Source organism: Corvus kubaryi, unplaced genomic scaffold (genome assembly GCF_017639235.1).
Source record: "Corvus kubaryi isolate FWS band 111438036 unplaced genomic scaffold, C.kubaryi_AGA036_p1.0 65383, whole genome shotgun sequence".
NCBI classification, from domain to species: domain Eukaryota; kingdom Metazoa; phylum Chordata; class Aves; order Passeriformes; family Corvidae; genus Corvus; species Corvus kubaryi.
In genome coordinates this window covers 123,956-143,453 of record NW_024581964.1, presented here as the reverse complement: position 1 = coordinate 143,453, position 19,498 = coordinate 123,956, and positions in this window count along the sequence as shown.

Genomic DNA, 19,498 nt, shown 5'->3' with positions numbered 1-19,498 from the left:
GTTCCTCCTTGTAAGTCTAGCAGGGAGGGGAAAAATAGCTCTAACATGTGGCCTTAAATACTTCCCAGCTGAAAAAATACAGTTAACCAGCATGAGGCTAATGAGCTGATGTACAAACTGATGATCCACACCAGTTCCCCTGCAGCCAAATAACATCCTCTGGCCTGTATACACAGCAGCTGATTTTACCCTGGATGTTCTAGTTTCTCTTTCCTGCATTTCCAATCTCTCAGTATAGGGCTCTAATGTTACTTCAGACTCTCTTAGCCCATTAACTGCAGGATGCAGCAGCAGGCTCCCTAGCTTGTAGAATCCTTTTTTTTTTATTTCTCTGCAGCCAATAGTCAGTACCTCATTATTTACCTTGCCCTTTCCTTAATGATGTCCTTCTCCCTGAACATCATTCAAAACAGACAATATAATGATTTAAACTACTGCTGTAGGTTGAGCAGCTTGTTCATTTTGTTGTTGCTCTTAACTAAATAGCCTTTTCTAACAGAATATGTTTGAAATTCTATCTTTTGAAAGACCTTTACCTCAGAAAAGCTGCTTAAAAATGAAAGTCAATAGCCAGTATTATTTGTGCATACCAATAATATGATGACACTAAATTTTCCTTTGGTATTGTTTTTTACCTTTTTTTTTTTTTTTTTTTTTTTTTTACTGTTTTCATCTTGGTTTTGGTATTTGAGGAATTTGGATGAGAAAAATTCAATTTAAAAGAGACGAGAATGTTGGAGTTTTTTTAACTTACTTTCCTGATTTAAAAAGAGTTACTATATCCTTGGATACCGAAAAAATGTGAAGATGGGAGAGAACTCTTGGGAATTAACATAGAACTGAAATCTATGGGAAGGTAATGTAAGAAGATGGAGAAAAACCCAACTCTCTCTTGCAACACTGATCAGCTCATTAGATCTTTCTGTAAAAAAAGTCCATAAGAGTAAAGTTAAATGTTTATAATTTGCAATTAAAATAAAGAAAGAGGGGTAAAGAGAGTGTACATTCTTTAAAGCACAACTGTCTTTGTGCTTTAGACATCAAATATCTTCAAATTAGAAATAACTGGTATCAATATCATTTAACTGATGTAAATGAAAGAATAAAAGGATTCCCTGAAGATCATTTGGACCAATATAGAGTAAAAATTACATAGATATTTTAAAAGATGTAGTTTAATTATTATGAAGAAAAATCTATCCATAGATTTTTTAAACTAGTGTTTAGAGAGCAGTGATTTTCAACTGATGACCTACAAAACCCTCTGGGACCTGTAAGATATTTCTAAAAAGTCTTTGAAATGCAGCTCAGAACAACAAACAGATTTCAGCAGCCTAAATTCTTAAGGATGTTGGCACAGCAAAGGGTTGAAAATCATCACAAAGTGTTTACAGTACTCTTTCCCACTTCTACCCATCAACAGGAGAAAATTTCCAGCTTCCCCTTCAGTTGAACCACTCGATTTCAAATCAGAGCTATGTACTGAATCTTAATCAACTTGAGAAGTGGAAGACTTAAGAGGAAGTCATTTGAACTCAGAGCTGAGTCTCATAGGGGTTTTCAAGCTTTTTTGTTTTGGTTTGGGGTTTTTTTGTGTTTTTGTTTTTGTTTTTTGGTGGGTGTTTGTTTGTTTGTTTGTTTTTGTTTTTTTTTTTAAATGGTGATGCCCTGGCTGTCAGAGTTTAAATGCTCTAGAGGCTCAATAGCTGTGATGTTTATTAACCAAGTGGTTATGATCAGAACTTTGTCACTCAAACTTGCTTGGTATCAGCTGACATATGGTATCATGTTTGAAATACCACTCAGTAAATCACTGATAATGTCAATGTAATTGCTGAGAGCTAACACACGGTGTAATTCTTTTCCCATTGAAGCTGATGGCAAGAGCACTGTTGATGGCTGTAGTGCAGGACTGACTAACCATAAAAATATTTTCTTTTTCCTAATTGCACAGAAAGAATCATAATTTTCTAAAGACCCAGTCTTTAAATGAGCTTATATTTATAAATGGTAGCATATTAAAATTTTCATGATTTACTTTTTTTGGTAGATAATGGCTGCTGTGACTATTTCAATATGCTCTATTTGTGAGTCAGATGCTAATATATTCATAAGTAGATGGATACATGAATGTAAGAGATCTGCATATATCTCTGTTTCATCTGTTATTTCTTTCTGTCCTAAGTTTAAATACTCTGTGTTCAGTGCTAGCATTGTTATTAGCATTCTATCAGTTTTTGCCATATATTAATTAGATATTATCCATGGAGCAGTTTAATTCTGCTTTTGGGGTTTAATTTTTAACTGGCCATTTTCTCATATAAATGCTAACTTGCCAAAAATATTCCTTAAAACCTCTTCCTTCCCCACTCACCAGCTACCACCCCCCAAATATTTCAGTGGCAGGGATTTCTCATGTTTTGGGTAAGTTGTCTGGCAGAGAGACACTGCCATCACCAAGATGTGAGATATTCAGAGTCGTCTTTTGCTCTGTACAATTTGGAAGAGACTCTTAAACATGGGCCTCCCTAACCTGGAAGGTGCCAGGATGCAGACTCAGTCTTTGGTCAACACATGTGATGAGTCTGAGTGTTTGAGTTGATCAGATATCCCACAGATTTATTTCTCTGTCTGATGTGTTGTTGCTTAAAATGCTTCAAAAGGTCTTAGTTTGTTCCGCTGATGGGCAAAATTCAAACTACCAAGAGAGTTTAATGACATGGTACAAGTTTCTATAATTACTGTAAGCAGGGGTTAACAGAATGCTGAACGTTTCTACAGTTATGCTTCAGAACTACCATTTTCACTACTGTTCATCATATTTGGATCTCTTAATAAAATGTTAATATTATAATTCATTTCAACCTGAATTTTACAATACTGATTTATGGTAAATGTCTTTATATTTGCCAGCAAGTTGTTTGAAAATTTCCAGTGTTTTGGTACATCTCAAGACCTTCAATAAAAATTGATATTTTTCTCTTCTACTCAGTCCAGAATATGTACTGACATTTTTGACAAGTATGAAAACAAATTTCACTGGGTAAAGATTTTATAAGCTAAGAAGACAGTGCACAGATGAAGGATAGGGAAAGTGGAGGAGTAGCCAGCAAAATAATGTGTTTGATTATACAAAAATCTTGTCTTGTTTTGTCTGTTTCATTATATGGTTTTTTTTCAGTTTGGTTTTTCTATTCTTCTATGTGTAATCTCTGTGTCTATGTGATCATTAAATCTACTTTCTAACTCAAATGAACATGAGAAAATTTTTTTATTTTTTAAGGAAGGTGGCTGCTGTAGGAGTGAATTATGTCAGCAAAAGTAACGTTCCTTGAAAATCAAGAACTGTCATTGCTGTCAAAGGTTAGTGCAAACTGCTCTGCAGATAAAGTATAGATATTATTTTGAGTTTTATTTTTCTCTTTCTCTGAAGGCTATCTAGATAATGTGTTTGTGGACTTGTACACAGCAGGGTTATTACTATATTTGTCTGCTGCCTTTGAACTTCCTTGTGGCATTTGACTCTTTTGACCATCAGCCATAATTGTAGTCTTTTTCTTATTTTGTAAAATTTATTGCTTTGATCTCTGGTGTCTTCAGTGTCATCTGGTATCCCTCAGTGATATATTCTGGGATCTATAGTATCTCTTTGTTATATGTATGGTAGCTGGAATTACTTGTGTTCACAGTCCAACTGTCAGACAAATGGCTCTTGTCTTTGTTTATCACTCCTTGAAGACCCTGTAATAGCATCTACAGTGCTGCCTGATTGTCCTTCTATTATCAAGGTTTGCATGGTGCTAATTTTCTTAAGTGTAATGCTGAAAGGATGGTATGTAAGTGGAATAATTTCAGCTGGAAGTAGAGCCTCTTAAGGGTCTTTTATCTTCCCTGTGTTTTAGCTTTTCCTGTTTCGAGGCTTTCAGTGTCATGAGAGTGTCTCTGCTCTGGCTGAGATTCTGGGCCATTTGGAACAGGCAATGTAGTCTAGGAGAAATGGAGACCTGGCTTAAATTTCCAGCATGGTATTCTTTACATGCAGTGAGAGAAAATGGAAATTGCTTAATTTGGGTCATAAATTCCTGCAATCCCAGACTCTTTCCTTAGTGAAATAGTCCAGGATCCCAAGATCTGCCACTTCTAGCTAGTGTCCTCAGGTTTCTGACCTTTAAGGGTAACTGAATCTCAAAAAAGCATCAACACCCACTAAAAGTCAGAACAATGCATAGTTTTGGGGAGAAGGGAAAGGAAATATGTGTGATGCTTCCTCAGAACCCTTCCCTTAGCTAAATGCTAGCACAGGAAGAAAATTTTGAAGACATTGGAAATTTTTCCATGTCATCTGCTCAGATATCCTTGGGATAATAGGATGTCTCTCTTCTTCAGGTGACTGGTAGGAAAGCTGTGTTTAGCTTTATTCACAGTCAGTGGCTGAAATGGGCAGCTGGGCTTTCCTTGAGGCATTTCCCATCTGAAGGAGGAGGTGAAGCAAGTTCACCATCTGTGCTTGAGGAACACCTTCATCCCCAGCTAACTATTTACACTCTTTCTACCCTGTCCCTGCCTCAATTATAAACTTCTTCAGCATAACCTTTTTGTCCTGAAACCAGTAGATCCCAAATAATTTGGATTGATAGAGTTGTGCCAGTCTTCAACACACCACAGAAACTGATATGTATAACTTTAAATTGCCAGTGCTGTGCATTTATTATTTAACAAGCTTCTTCAGATTAACTACATGTCCTCTAAGGAGCTTGGATCACAACAGGGTAGGGCTGTAAGAGGAATGAGGATGGCAGAGTTTTGACTTTTCCCTTACACATGTACATACTGACACTCATGCATATACGTATGCAATTGCTCGCTCTTACTTTTGATGAAAGGAGGAGGCATGGATTTTCTTCCTCTTTGAAGCAAAAATGGGTTAACACTCTATTTTTACACAAGATGTCCCCCTTTCATCATGACACTTCGTGGTAAATCTTTGCTTTAAATGTGGCTGTGGGCACTTTTGTTGCCTTGATACTGAATTTCTTCCTCTTAAGGAAGCAGAATAAAAGACTTTGTTTTGGTTTGTTTTGCATTTTTAAAGAAACTTTAATTATTTTTTTAAGGAAAAGAATTAAAGACTTAGTGTGTCTGAGACCTCTGTTTTCAGAAAATTGTGGGCTTGTATTTTTGGCTGTGTGGGCTTCCTTTCTTAAAAATACAATTTTATACCTTTGTATTAGGGTTTTTAAATGAATAATGCTGATAAGTAAGTCCAGAGTTCGCAGAATAATTAGACTCAATTATGACTGGAACAATGAATTCAAGTGAATGGAACAATATTGCTAAATAACCTATGCTGATAAAATTAAAATTTGTCTTTAATTCATGTCTGAATGTTCACAGTGGTAATGGGTACAGGACTGACTAAAAAGGTAAAAGAAAGACCTCTTCCTATCCTATGTACTTCATCCAATAAAGGTGAATACTAAAGGTCATTATTTTTAATTATCATTAAAAAAATGAAATTGTGAAATGTGCAAAGAAATAGTCAGTCTTATAGAACACTGGTCTTGGAGTAGGTAGAGCTTCCTTCTATTGCTGTGTTGCTAACTTCTTTGATGTTATTTCTTTATGCCTCTGGGTTTCCTTGTTTTCTCTGTTTATTTAGAGCGTACGAGGTTCACAGCAGAGACCTGTTCAGTTTTACTGTGCGTAGTTACCCCTGCCTTACAAAAATGCAAATAAATAATTCACTTACTGCTTTGAGTTACACTTTCATGGTGAGGTTTTTTTCTTTTTTTGGACAACAAGATAGTCATCTTTGCCCATGCTTTTAGAGGTCCTGGTGCTGTATGGTTCTGGTTCATGACAAAGGATTTCAGTTGAGATAATAACAATAATAATAATAATAATAATAATAATTCTTTTTTTCTCTTTGTTTTTATGTTTTCAGTACATAACTAAACTCACAGAAAAGTAAGTGGTCAGCCTGAGATCCCTTTCATCCTGAAATGCTAGGAAAATGTTTATGTTAAACACTTTCATTGTATTTATGCATGCTCCTGCATGTTGTGTATAGAGCATAACATAGCAATAGAAGAATGGGGCTTAGGCTACAGGGCTACAGAAATCATTTTTAGAAATAATAATATCTTAAAACCTGTGTTTTCCTCAGTTTTAGAAGGGAAAGAAAAATATTTTAAAGAGAAAGATGCAAATTACTGAAAACCAGCCTGGTAGAGTGGGAAGAGAAGGCTTGAAGGCTGTAGGACATAGACCATGTTCTGAGCCAAAAGTATTACTGAGGATAAAACAAAAGGTAGACAAATATCAGGCCCAGATAGTCAAAGGAAAGTTATCAGAGGGGAGATGGCAGGGGGATACAGACACTGAGGTAAGATCTTTATGCAGTTCCAGAGCTGCATTTTCAGATCCTGTGTCTTTAGTCTTAGTGAGAAGAGTTGAAGGAAGAGAAGGAAAGACCACATAAACAAATGCAACCGCACTCGACTGTTAGCAAATAAACCTGCTTTTTTCATTTAATCCACATTTTTCCTGACCTTTTACACAAGAAAATGTATTTTCAGATTTTACCCAAATAAATCCTCCCTGAGTTGTTTTTGCCTTAAGATTGAGATCAGGCAGAGAGTAAGGGGAAAGGCTGGAGGTGGAAAGGAAGGTGTCCTGAGAAGCTATGAAATACGTGCAGCAATCCTTGCAGTGCAAACATCAGCTGTAAAGCCATGTAAGGTCACCTTGTAAAAGAAATACAGCACAGATTAGCCATGACAGAGGCTGGAGAGACTCTCTGATGAAGGGCTGGTAACAACTTCCTGGGGTTTCAAATATTTTGGGCATCACACATAAGAGAGATCAGCATTTAGACTTTAAGATCCCCTTCTCCCCCTCCTACAAATCCATGGTATTTTCTGGACCTTGTAGATCTGTAGTTACTCCTAGTCTATGCTGCCCTCTCCTGCTCAGATTCACAGCCGCAGAGGTTACCTTTGCGTTAGCAGTCAGATGTTGTTTACACAGTACTGTGTTTGCTTGGTATAGTTTCATAGAGGGAGCATTTAGAGATGTATGAGGCATTTAGGAGAATACTTAAGATAAAGCTGGCATGCAGCTCAACAGCTTGTCAGAGTAGTTGTTGGACTAGTAACATGATTCTTCCATTATAGCAGTTTATTTATAGCTGTGAACAAATGACATTTTTATACTAAAATGAAAAAATTCTCAGAAATATTGTATTACATTAATATTCATAAGATAAACATGTTGTATTTTATTTATTCTGATGTTTACGCTTTGAAAGAGATGGAAACCACTAAAGCATCAAGCAGATCAAGCTGTTGGCACAGAACAACTCTATCATACTTCTGCTAGCATTTTGTCCATTTTATCATTTTTAACCCAGACCTCAATGGAACTTTCTGCAGAACATATCTATGTATCTTGTAGTTAATCTGGTTATTTCCCTTGTTGCTAAGTTTTCACTTTCTTTGTTGTTTAAATATTTAGGGGTTGCTATTGTCTTTTAGTGCCTTAGCCAAGCTTAGACATACTTAACTCTGTTACTTTTAAAAGGACTCATTCCTTGCATGTTCTTAACTGGTTTTCATTCTTCTTGTAGAGTACACAGCATGTATCAGTGATGAGGTACCCAGATCTGAACACTGTACTTTGCAGTGACAAGAACAACAGAAAGCTGCCTCTCTCTGTGAAACCAAATTCTATGCACCCTCTTACATCATTTGTTGCCTACAATTTCTTATAATTTTTAATTTAATTAATGAGTATTCACCCTTCTATTCGTTATTTAAAATTATCATAGTGCTGAATGTCTTCATAGTGTTGAGTGCCTTCTCATAAAAAGCTATTCAACAACCGAGTCATAGTTGTCTGGCATTGCTTTCTACATATCAGTCACTTTCCTTTCAACCAGGCAGTTTTCCTCTAGAATAAAATAAAATAATTTTTCATTTTATGCCACAAGAGGCAAATCTCCAAGTAGAATCAGCATAGAATCATAGAATATCCTAAGTTGAAAGGGACCCAAGAATCACGAAGCTCAGCTCCTGGCCCTGCACAGGACAACCCCAAACACTTCTGAACTCTGTCAGGCCTGGTGCTGTGACCACTTCCTTGGAGAACCTGTTCCAGTGCCCAGCCACCCTCTGGGTGAAGAACCTTTTCCTAATATCCAATCTAAACCTCCCCTGACACAGCTTCAGGCCATTCCCTCGGGTCGTATCACTGCTTACTAGAGAGAAGAGATAGGAACCTGTTCCTGCTTTTCCCATGTAATGAAGCTGTAAACCATGGTCAGGACTCCCTTCGGTCTTCTCCAGGATGAACAGACCTAGTGACCTCAGCTGCTCCTCATACAGCTTCCCCTTGAGACTCTTCACCATCTTCGTAGCCCTCCTCTGGACACTCTCTCAATATCTTATATTGTCTTGCCCAAATCTGCACACAAGACTAAGGTGAGGGTGCACCAGTGCAGAGCAGAGTGAGATGATCACATCCCTCAACTGGCTGTACTAAGTGCTGTACAAAGATCCTAGTGTATCACTTTTCTTGAATTCTTTTCAACAATTCATTCTGAGATACTAGAAAACAAGCAATCCACTGTATTTTGTAAAAAATATATTCCATTATTTTATCTAATTCCAGCTACACACCCACCTGTTCACTTTACTGCTTCTGTGTCATGATCTTCCAATGACGTATGATTCAGATAAAAGTAATTGAAATAAATTAACTCAGGAAGAATTGGAGTGTATTTATATGCTTCTGCTCCTGCATTAGTTTTTCTTTTTTTCTCCCCAGTGTTGAAAGAGCAACTTTTCACTCTACACAGTTTACTTGTGCCCCCTCAAAGATCTTTGGTGGGATTCTCTCAGATCTTTTGCTGTTGAAGAGCAAAAACCTCTAATGCAGACTAAACCTTATTGCTTTATCCCAGCTGTGCATTGTCCCTCAGAGCTTGGCCCCACAAGGCCCTGAGCCTTCCAGAGACTATCTGGAGAGGGACTTAATTTTGCCTCAGGTGGGATGGCTCACCTGAGCTGAAGTTGAGTATTTTCTTAAGATCTTTTCAGAGCCTGGATATCACAAGGGCAGTGAATAAAAAAATATTGCAGTTCCCTTGGGCTCATAAGGTGTTTCAGTGTCTCCTCTGAAGTACTGCACACTTCACTCCCACTCATTTCAGGTCTCACTGCTTGCTCCTTTGAATTCACTAAGATAGCCTGTGTGCACAAGATGAACAGTATTTAACCCTCAGCGTATTCCAGGTCTTTTTCATTGGACAGCAGGCTGCTTCCAGTATTTTTAAGCTCAGTTTTGTTGCAGTTTTTTATAGTATTACTGAAGGAGGGAGCCAGCTTGTTTCATGGGTGATCACTTTGTGAGGGCTGAGTAGCAGACATGGATGGATGATTCAGTGGGGTTGCTAACAGGTGGCTGTTTGTTCAGACTCTGACTGTGTTCAGGGCCAAGCAAAGGAATCAGACTGGCGTATTGTGCAGTTTTTTACACCACCTCTCCAGTGCTGAAAATCCTAGCCAAAGTCCTTTAGCAGTGTTTATTCTTTGCATGTATTTAGTTAACAGAAAAGGAGCCTTTCAGTGCAGATAAAACTTCCCATTCTTTCAAAAACCAATTCTTTTTGTTATATTTATTCATTTATCAATGCTGTGAAAGTTTCATATGCTCCAACCATTGATTTCAGTAGCCAATGCTATTTTTCCTGTTTATTATAATTTATTGTCTCATTGTTGCCGGTAGTTTGCACTTAGCTGAGTTTCCCACACAATATACAGGAAACATCTCTATAGCATCAGGCTTCCTGAGATTGATTCCCACAGGGGCCAGGAGGGACAAGCCACTCCCGGGTGCTTTGTGATGTGACTGCAGAGAGTCATGTTAAATCCACCATTTGGAGACTTCCTTCCTTGCACCTACAGTAGCATACACAGTAGCCAAGTCGGGTCTGCTCCCATTACATGCTCTCCCACACAGCCTTTGAGAAAATTTTACCTGCATGTGTGCTTTTAGAATTGTATCCCTTTCTTTTCAAGCACTTAACACATTTGTTACCAGGCTCCATTGAAAATGTGAGTCTCCAAGGGTGTCTATTTGTATTAGAGGAAAGCTAATGAAATTATTTACTTTGGTTATTTTATTTCAATTTACCTTTCCTCACTGTTGATTAACTGATGATTTGAAAATGTTGACTGATGTATTAAGTTGTCTAGGTGGAGGTGCTGTGGGTAGTAAAGAAGGCTAGTACACATATGTTCCTTTGAAAACCTTCCTTAAATAATACCCTCCAGAGTCTCCGGGGAAACTGGGAAATTAAATGAACATTGTCTGTGTCTCCCTCATGAGCAATACTTCCCTATTAACAAACAATGAGTTCAAGGGTTTAGAACAGAGACAACTTTATTGGGAGTGGGGGAACAGCATAGGGAAAGTTGAATATGGAATTAACTTTACAAAGTCAGTGATTCATAAATCAATTCTATTAAACTATGTCATCACCCTTTCCTGCTGCCTTCCCTCTTCACTCCCTTCTCCTTCATCTCCCCCTCCACCCCACCTCCTCACCCTCCCGGATGTGCTGCACAATAGCCCCGAGCCTACTCTCCTCCCTTGGTCTTGGTTAGTCACTGCTTACCTCAGCTCACACTGCTCATGTTTTTTTATGTGGGTTTTTTTTTAAAGTCAAAGTTGTCTGAATCAGTTCCAGTTCTTGACCTTACAAGGTCACACTGTATTTGTGATTTACAAAGAGTGCTGATTCTAGCTCAGATGCTGGAAAAGCTGCTGCTGGTATCCGTGGCTGAAGCAACCTCAGCTCTGCTGAATACGCTGCAATTGTCCTGGTGCTTTTGTTGGTTTGCTCAGGTTTTGGCAAGGAGCACTGCAAATGTTGCACAAACTGGCATATAAGAAATTGTGTTTAAACACAGAATAACACTTTTTTTGCCATGAAGTTGTTCAATCACTTGAATAGATTTCCCAGAGAGACTGTAGATTCTCCATCCATGTAGATATTAAAGGTCTGATGGGAAATGGCCCTGAGCAGCTCTGAGCAGGTGGGTTGGGGTAGATGATCTCTAGAGGTTCTTTCCCACCTCTGTCATGCTGTGATTCTGTAAAAAGTGTTGAGTTTTCAGTTGTCAGCCAGGATACCTGCAACAGCAGTTCCAGAGCATCAAATACTACTTCATATGAATCAAATAAGTTTAAAAACACAGTAGTGGGTTCCTCTTAAAAGTGATTGCCAGAAGAATATATTTGGAAATATTTTGAGACCTTACATGCTTATGTGGGTAGCAAAAACTTTGGCAAAGTTCATGATCAAATGCTATAAATTAAGTGGTTAAACTGAAGTGTTCATGCCAGACTTATGACTGCTCAATACAAATTCTTTCTAAATGAAAGTTAACTGGCTTTTTTTATTTGTTAATAATTCCCTGTTGCCAAAAACCAACAGAGCACAGCTTTCCATTTTCCCTTTCCTGCCCCTATAGAAGTCAGACTATTGTTTTGTCTAATATATAAATGGCACCCATGACAAGAAGGCCATAATACATATGTTTCCCTCAATAAAACCCCAGGTATTTAGTTTGCTCCTGGTAAGTCTGAAAAATAAATTGTTTTCTAAGTTCTCACTTCAAAACACAACAAGGACTAGCTCCAGGCTGCCTCTGGTGCCATAATTAATTTTAACTGACCATACCAGAGATATAAATTTAATTGGCCAATGCCTTTTTTAATATTTGCTTGTTTATTGGCATATATTTGTAAGTGTGTTTTAAAACACAGCAAACCCAGCTAATTTTCTATTTGTCTAGCAACTTTTAGGAGTAGTTGTATTTCTCTTCTGTCAGGAAGTTTAGTGAAAATGTGTATCACAAGAAGATTACCATCTTGAGAAATAGAAAGCGGGATGAGTTTTTCTTCCTCCTGGGACTTTTTGCAGATTTACAAATATATTGACCAAAGTGCTTGGTGCTCCATCATTGCTTTTTGTCTTGGCATCCAGTTTGCTCTTTTTATTCACTGGCAATTACCTTCTGCTCAGAGGTGCAGCTAAGCATCTCTAAGAAACCTGCTTCTTTTGCTGACTGTCTTCCTGTTTGTTCTTCTGCTGTTATTTGTCACTTTGTTTCTTTTTCATTCTAATTTCTGTTTTACCTTATAATTTCTCTTGTTCTAAGGAGCGTATGCACATACAAAGTGACTATTTTTCTCTGACTCTTTCTTGTCTTTTGTCTTGGTTCAAAATTTGCATATTCAGATCATTCTCCTTTTCAGGCAGAACCTTCTATAATTGCTTGTCTTTAATATTATGGGACCTGCAGCAAGGTTATTACCTATTACTAATCATAAGTGCAATGATTAGAAAGCCATCCCTATAAAGCTTCTATGTGTCCTGACAATATATAGAAAAGTTAGGATATCTGGAATCCAATGGACTTTTCTTTCTTTTCCTGTAACTTTTGTTAAATTCGCAAAATACTTTTCTATGCTTTACAGGACTGAGGTGACTGGATGAAATTGCTCAGATGCCTGAGGCAACACACTGAGCTGTCTGGAATTATAATGATTATTCAAATGATAATTATCCAAATGACCCAGATTTCTTCCTTTCTGTATCTTGACAAATCGCTAGGCAGTGGCATCTCTGCTGTCTGTGGTTCTGCGGCCAGTCACGTTTGGATACCCATGTAGATAAGCCGTATATAGCAGCAATGACAATAAGGCATATCAGGAGTTTGTTGTCTAAACAAAAGTGTCTTTAGTGAAGTTTTCAACATTGTTAGCTACTGCATGTTGGTTTTTTCTTTCTATTGCACTTCAATGTCTTTATGTTACAAGTTCATCTTTGTATTATGCAACTTCAGAATATGCAGACTATTTGCAACCAGTTGTTGCCAATTTGCCTGAATTAATTTTGCCTAAGTGCTTTTCCTGAACCATCTGCAGACTAGGATCACACTGATATTTTGTTTAGCTTACAGAGTTTTTAGTTGCAGGCTCACAGTTTAGATGAGATAAAATATGATTTATACTGGAAACACCTCCAGTGGCATCCACTTGCTTCCCTGATCTCTCTGATTATGCTATGGGAAGATTTCTATCTAAGTTTACATTTTATGGTGACTTCTGCTAAACAGATTAGACTTCAAAAACAGCAGTCCTATACCAAAGGAAATTATGACCTGTAGAACTCCCCTTTTGCCTATTTCTGGACCTTAGTACTGTTAGCTTTCCTTTATGTTCTGTTTTGAGAACTCTTCTCAGGTGATCCTTTGGTCTTACTTGGATTTTTAATTTATTTCTTTATCTGTTTGTTCATTTGTTTGTTTCATAGGTGACTTCTCATCGTATCCTCTTCCTCTTTGCCACCTTACCATGAATTCATGTTCTACTCTTGCTGCTACAGCTATAGGGTTCAGAAGTGCAAATGCTCAGACCAGTGTTTCTGACCGTAAGAACAGTGGTGTACCATGTGAAACAGTCACCTCTTGGTCTCTGTTTTGTGTATTGATAATTAATGTCCCCCTCTTACACTCATCTTTAACCCTTTAATGGAAAAGAAATAGTCTAAAAGGATGGAAGAAAAAAATTGAAAAGCAGCAGTTGCTTTAGAAACAGCAGTATAGCAAGATATGGCTAAAATGTAAATACACAGGAAAAACTTAAGAATGAGCAGATTTGTGAAATATGAGGGAGGTGCCATGACTCTTCTGGCTTGCTAGTAGTTGGCCTTGGAGTGTCTCTTCCATATGACCATGGGTCAGACAGAGAAAATCCATACCAGTTCTCTCGCCTGTTATTCTCTGCAGTATCTTTTTCTATCCAGACCAATATAATAAAAGAAAAAGGCCCTCTTCTGTCTGCAACAAACCTTATGCTATTAAAATGCACTATTAAACACTAAAGAAAAAACCCAAAAGTAAACAGTCAAGACCTACCATTTCTCTTAGTACCTGGTAGAAGAAGAGCTTAGGTGGATGTTTTCAAAAGTCCAAAGTTTTCCAGAGGAGTACATTTGTAACCTCCCAAAGTCCCAGTGGTAGAGTACCACTTGCAGAATACATTCCTGCACTTGTGGAATTTTGATGAAGCACCATAAGTTATTGTCAGCACATTTTTATCCTGACTGTTGCACTTGGAATGAAATGCTATGGACATAAGGAGCATGTGCATCATTAGTTTCTCAGGTTTGCAGCTCACACTGATTTTGATTCCCCACCTTTCTGGCTCTAAAACCTCCTAACCAGTTAAATAACATAAAGAAAATGAGAAAGTCTGAAAGGGCCATACACTTTGAAAATCTTTATTAGTTTGCCCATAATACTATGGCTGATATAGCTGCACTCTTTTTATTTGAAACTGGCCTGTATCCAACTGGTTAGGAGAAGAAGCAGAAAGAACTATTTGTCTGTAAAAAAACCATTGACTGCTCAGAGACACTTCCCTGATTTAGACTCGTATGTTGCTCGTCATTCTGTATGCCAGCTGTCTCCAAAAATAATACATTAAAGAATTTAACTGCTACAAAGACAAGATCATAAATGAATGCATTAAAAACTACACATAAGGCAGGACATTTTTAATAGGATTTAAATAAGAAAGAAATTTGGGACAAGAGGAGTTGGCATCAAAGTAGTGCCAGAGGAGGTTTAGATTGGATGTTAGGAAAGATTTCACTGAACGGATTGTCAAATATTGGAACAGGTTGCCCAAGGAAGTGGTAATCCCTGAGGGTATTTAAAAGACATGTAGATGTGGTGCTCAGGGACATGGTTTAGTGGTGGACTTGGCAGTGCTGGATAAATGGCTGGACTCCTGATCTTAGCAGTTAGACATAAATGGTTCTGTGATTCAATGATTCTATGAAATCTAAGTTGAAGGAGAACTCAGAGACTTTGCATCAAGGGGCTGTGATAATGCATTTTTGCAGAACACTGAGCACCTGCAAGTGGTCTGACAGCAGCAGAAGTTGATATTGGTGGTAAATTCAGATTGAATCCTAAAATTTCATGTCATTGTATTGAGTGTAGCACACTAAATTTGAAGGTAGAATCCCTGAAACACAAATCAAAATGAGATGAGGTAAGTTGAACTAAATTTAAAAAATAATTTGTGCATTTAATTTATTTGGGAAATATAAGACAGCATGATTCCTCTCCCTCCCCACCAATAAAGCCTTCTCGATCCTTAGAATCCTGGGAAAGGATAAAAAGAAAGACTTACTTATCCCTAAAAGGTAACTTCCTAAAATAGAAGGTCTTTCAAAAGTACCTTTCAGAAGAAAGAGAAATTGCTGTAATCACTAAATCTTATTTACTTAAGTCCCATGTGCACCACATAAATGACAATATTTGTTTCAAAATCATTGTCATGTAACCTGTGATTCTGAACATCCATATGGGATCTCTGTTTATCTTCTGTAGAAGTGTGTGCTTTCCATGAGTTAGTCTATCTCTTATTTCAGAGAGAACTCTTAATTTTCAAGATTCAAGTGAGAATAATTTTTTTTCACTTTTTATTTTTTTAAACCTGAACATTGCAAAAAGCTTTGTCCTATATACAAAATACTGCTTTCTTCTTTTAGTGAGGTTAAGTGGTAGATAAACTGCAGGAATTTCTGAAGAGCAGGAAGTCTCCAAAGAGCATATAAAATCAGTAATGACCTCAAGGAAATTAACCTGCATATACTAAGCAAAAATGTCATTCTATACTGGTATATCTGTCTTAAAACAGATGCTGCACAGATGCCGGCATTGGTTCCAGTGGAACAGGAATCCTCTAAGGTTTATATTAGGAACTAGCTGTTAGGCTTATAGTTAATTGGGAAAAATGAAAACCTTTTTCCATCCCTGGTTGTTTGATGTAGGCCAAATTAAGGAAAAGAAACATTCCTATTGCTGTGAATGAATGATTGTAGTTCCTTAAGTCAGGGGATCAAAGAGACTCAAGCAGAACTAGCATTGGGCACACCATGCTACAACTATATTTGACAAAACTCTTTGTCATCAAATGGCCAAGTCTATCTTCAGACACAGCCAGGGCAGCTAAGCATGGGGTTTGTGAAAGTGGTGGATATGTGATAGGAGAATGGGAATAATAAGGACCCTGGGGTTGAAAGACCAGCCTTCAGCCTTGAGGATGTTTTGAAGTGTCGTGAGGAGGTGCTCAGCAGATTCCCTTCATGGTTAAGACTGATAAAGGATTCTGTCTCTAAATATCACTGGTGGCTTTTCTTTCTGCAAGGCAGTGAAGGCATTATTTTCCCACCAAAAATATGGGAGATGTGCTGAAAACTGAGTGCTGTAGATGAAACATCCCAGGTACCTGTTGAAAATTCCTCTCCACAAGGAACAGATGGTTGTATGAGAGAACTTGTATTTGTGCCAACAAAATCATTCCAAACACCCACATTGTGAAGGTCACTAAGTTCAGAATTAGCACAGACACCAGCTTCAGGATGATGGTTGCCAAGTCCTAGGTGCACCTGGCTGAAACTGAAACATAATCATCCTGGGGTGAGTCATGTTGGGTAACTGTATCCCACGTAAACCAACCAAATGCATATCAAGCTGAAATAAAACATTATTAGTTCGTTAAATTACTTTTAAAAAGCAATTTAAAGTCATTGGATCAGTAGCACAAAAAAGAGGATAAAGAGCCAAAGACTGGATTCCTGGAACAAACTTGCATGCAGGACTACAGTTTTTAAGTCTTAGGCTTCCTGCCAACCAGCAGAATATCTTACATGAGAAGCTACAAGAAGCAGCTCACTTCTAGCAAGAAACACTAAACACTAGAGAACTCTTCCTAGAAAGCACTAGCAAGGAAATACTACTCTGAAAATACCAGTACAGTTGAAAGTAAATACAAAAGGAATTTAAGATTTTGTGAAAGGAGGAATTAATGCTTATTATTGCTAATTATTTTTTAATTGAAATGCTTAAAAAGAAGGTGATTGTGTCCTCCTAATGGTCATAATCTTCTCCAAATGCCACCTGTTTCACCCTGTCCAAGAGAAATGGCCAATATTTTATGTTCTGAGACAAAATGTTTCAGTACCTTGGAGTGGACACTTCGAGCATAATTCCTCCATTTTCTTTTTGGTTTTTTTACATTTCTTGGTCATTATGCCTGGTTCCAGTTGAAAATTATCAGAAGTCAATTATAGCCTTTTATCAGGAACTTGGATTGTCAAAAGAATGAACTTTTGATAAGCTTCTTGGCACACCAGCTCTGAGTAGGAGGCAATCTTTTCCGAAGAACCATGCAGGAAATTACCAGATGTGTTTGTACACTTACCTTTTCATCTCTTCTTCTGACCATGCTATTTTTTTGTCATTCTTCATTTTCTTGTTGTCCCCATTCTACAGATTTGCCTGCAGTAGTATTGATTTCTTTTTTTCTTTCTCTTCATGAACAATGTTTGCTTGGCCTCACTTAATCAAATCTGTTTCTTATTTTCTGACACTAGACCTTTAAAGTGGTTCTGCATAGTGTGTTTCCTACCCATTTTGTTCTAATTCCAGAATAGTTCCTTTGTCCCTTCCAGATGAAGCTTTTATCCTACTCAGCTGCTTTCTTCTATTCATGCTCCTCCTGCCTAGCTCTGAACCAACCTCTTCCAGCCTAGCCAGTTTTTCCATGGGGGGCACTTTGTCTCAGATTTGGATTCAGTGTTATTTTTAAAAATTTCTCTGGCAACTTTCACTGTTGCCATCATCTGCGAAGAAGGAGAACAACTGTGAAGAACATTTATCTCCTAAAAAGGTTTTGCTCTGGGCCTAATTTTCATGTCCATTCCAGTGAAAGATGTATTTATATCTATGTTAAAAACAAAGTTGACAGCTAAATATTCCAGACTTCTCTCCCCTCTTCACCTTCCCAATAAAAATTGTTATAAACCTTCTTTATTTTTTAAATATCTCAACAGTGAATCACTTCCTAACATCTCCCAAATGAGCTTTGTTCTGTGCAAATCATCATGAGATAGTCCTTACAGAGAAAGAAATAAACATTATTCTCATATTCTAGTAATCTTCTTCACTTAAATAATTAAATTTAGTTAATTACATAATTTAATCATTATATAATTATATCTACAGAATCATATTCAGGGATTCCTGAAAGTCCTGGTCTCCACAATGGTACTATCCAGTTAACATTCTCTATTTCCTAGCATCCTGTTGCCTGGACCCTTTTGCGTAACTATACCTCCAGGCTGCTATTCTTATAACTTTAGTTTCACTTTCTCCTCTCTTAAATTAAGTCCTGGTCCTGAAAGGTACTCAGTACTTGTGGTGCAGCCACCTCTATTTCCATTTGAAATCAATGGGAAAGAATGATGCTCACCCTTTTGTGTTACTGATTCTTCCTGAAAGAGAGCAGTCAGAGGTTTGCAATATTGGTTTTTCAGATGATTGAATGTCAACCTCATCAAATTGAAATTCAGACTTTCTTGACCTCTGGCTAATGTTGTTGACTTCATTTAACATTCCATCTTAAATTTAAAAAGAAAAAAAAAAAGAAAGGAGAAGAATAATTCAATGCTGTCTCCTTAGAGCTTCCTGTCAGCCAACCCAGTGTGAACTGGGGAATGTGAATAGACTTTGCTTTGTTTAATCTATCTCAAACAACTTTCTTTTGGTGATCTTTTTCTAGGAGGATCTAATCTTTGTTCAGTCTGTAAAGTTGCAAGTATTAGAGTTCATTCCTGTTTCTGACACAGACTTGAAGTGAGGAAATCCAGGAAGATATATTCCATCATTGATCCTGATACCACATATCTTTCCACACTAGTAAAAGCTTGCCATGAGCCAGACAAAAGGTTAAAGTTTCCATCTTAAATTTGAAATGAAATGAATATAGCAATAATCAGGGGCAGTTTCAGGCATACAGGAAACACAGAGAAGAAGGTAATACCCACTGTTCCCATGACTAGAAGGATGTGTCGCTGAGGATAGGATGCACTGCACTAATTTCACCTCTCTGGAAGTGAAATTAGTAGGTTCCCTTCTGGTCAATGAATAGGAAATGTGCATCTCTGGAGGGCAATTCTTGTTTTAAACACTTGCTCTGGACTACAGAGGGAACCTAAAAAACAAACAGACTGGACATGTAGGGAATCATTCAGGTGCCAGTTTTGATACTCAGAGGAGTCATAGGGCTTTCAGAGATGCTTCATCAGTTCTGTCATGTTTTGGACCATTAAAAGGAGCAAAAATGTTATAGTGTAAGAAATTCTACCAAAATAGGAAGTCTAAAATTTCTGAGATTGTCCCTATAAGGACAAGGTTACAAAACTGCTGGAATGGATGAGGATGGATGAGCAAAATAAACTGTAATAAGACAGAAAAGGAGAAATTACTAGAGAACTTATCATTTGAGAAGACTATTTCTATTACTGCACAGATACTGGTCAGAAAGACAATATGGCAGTTTATTTTCACAG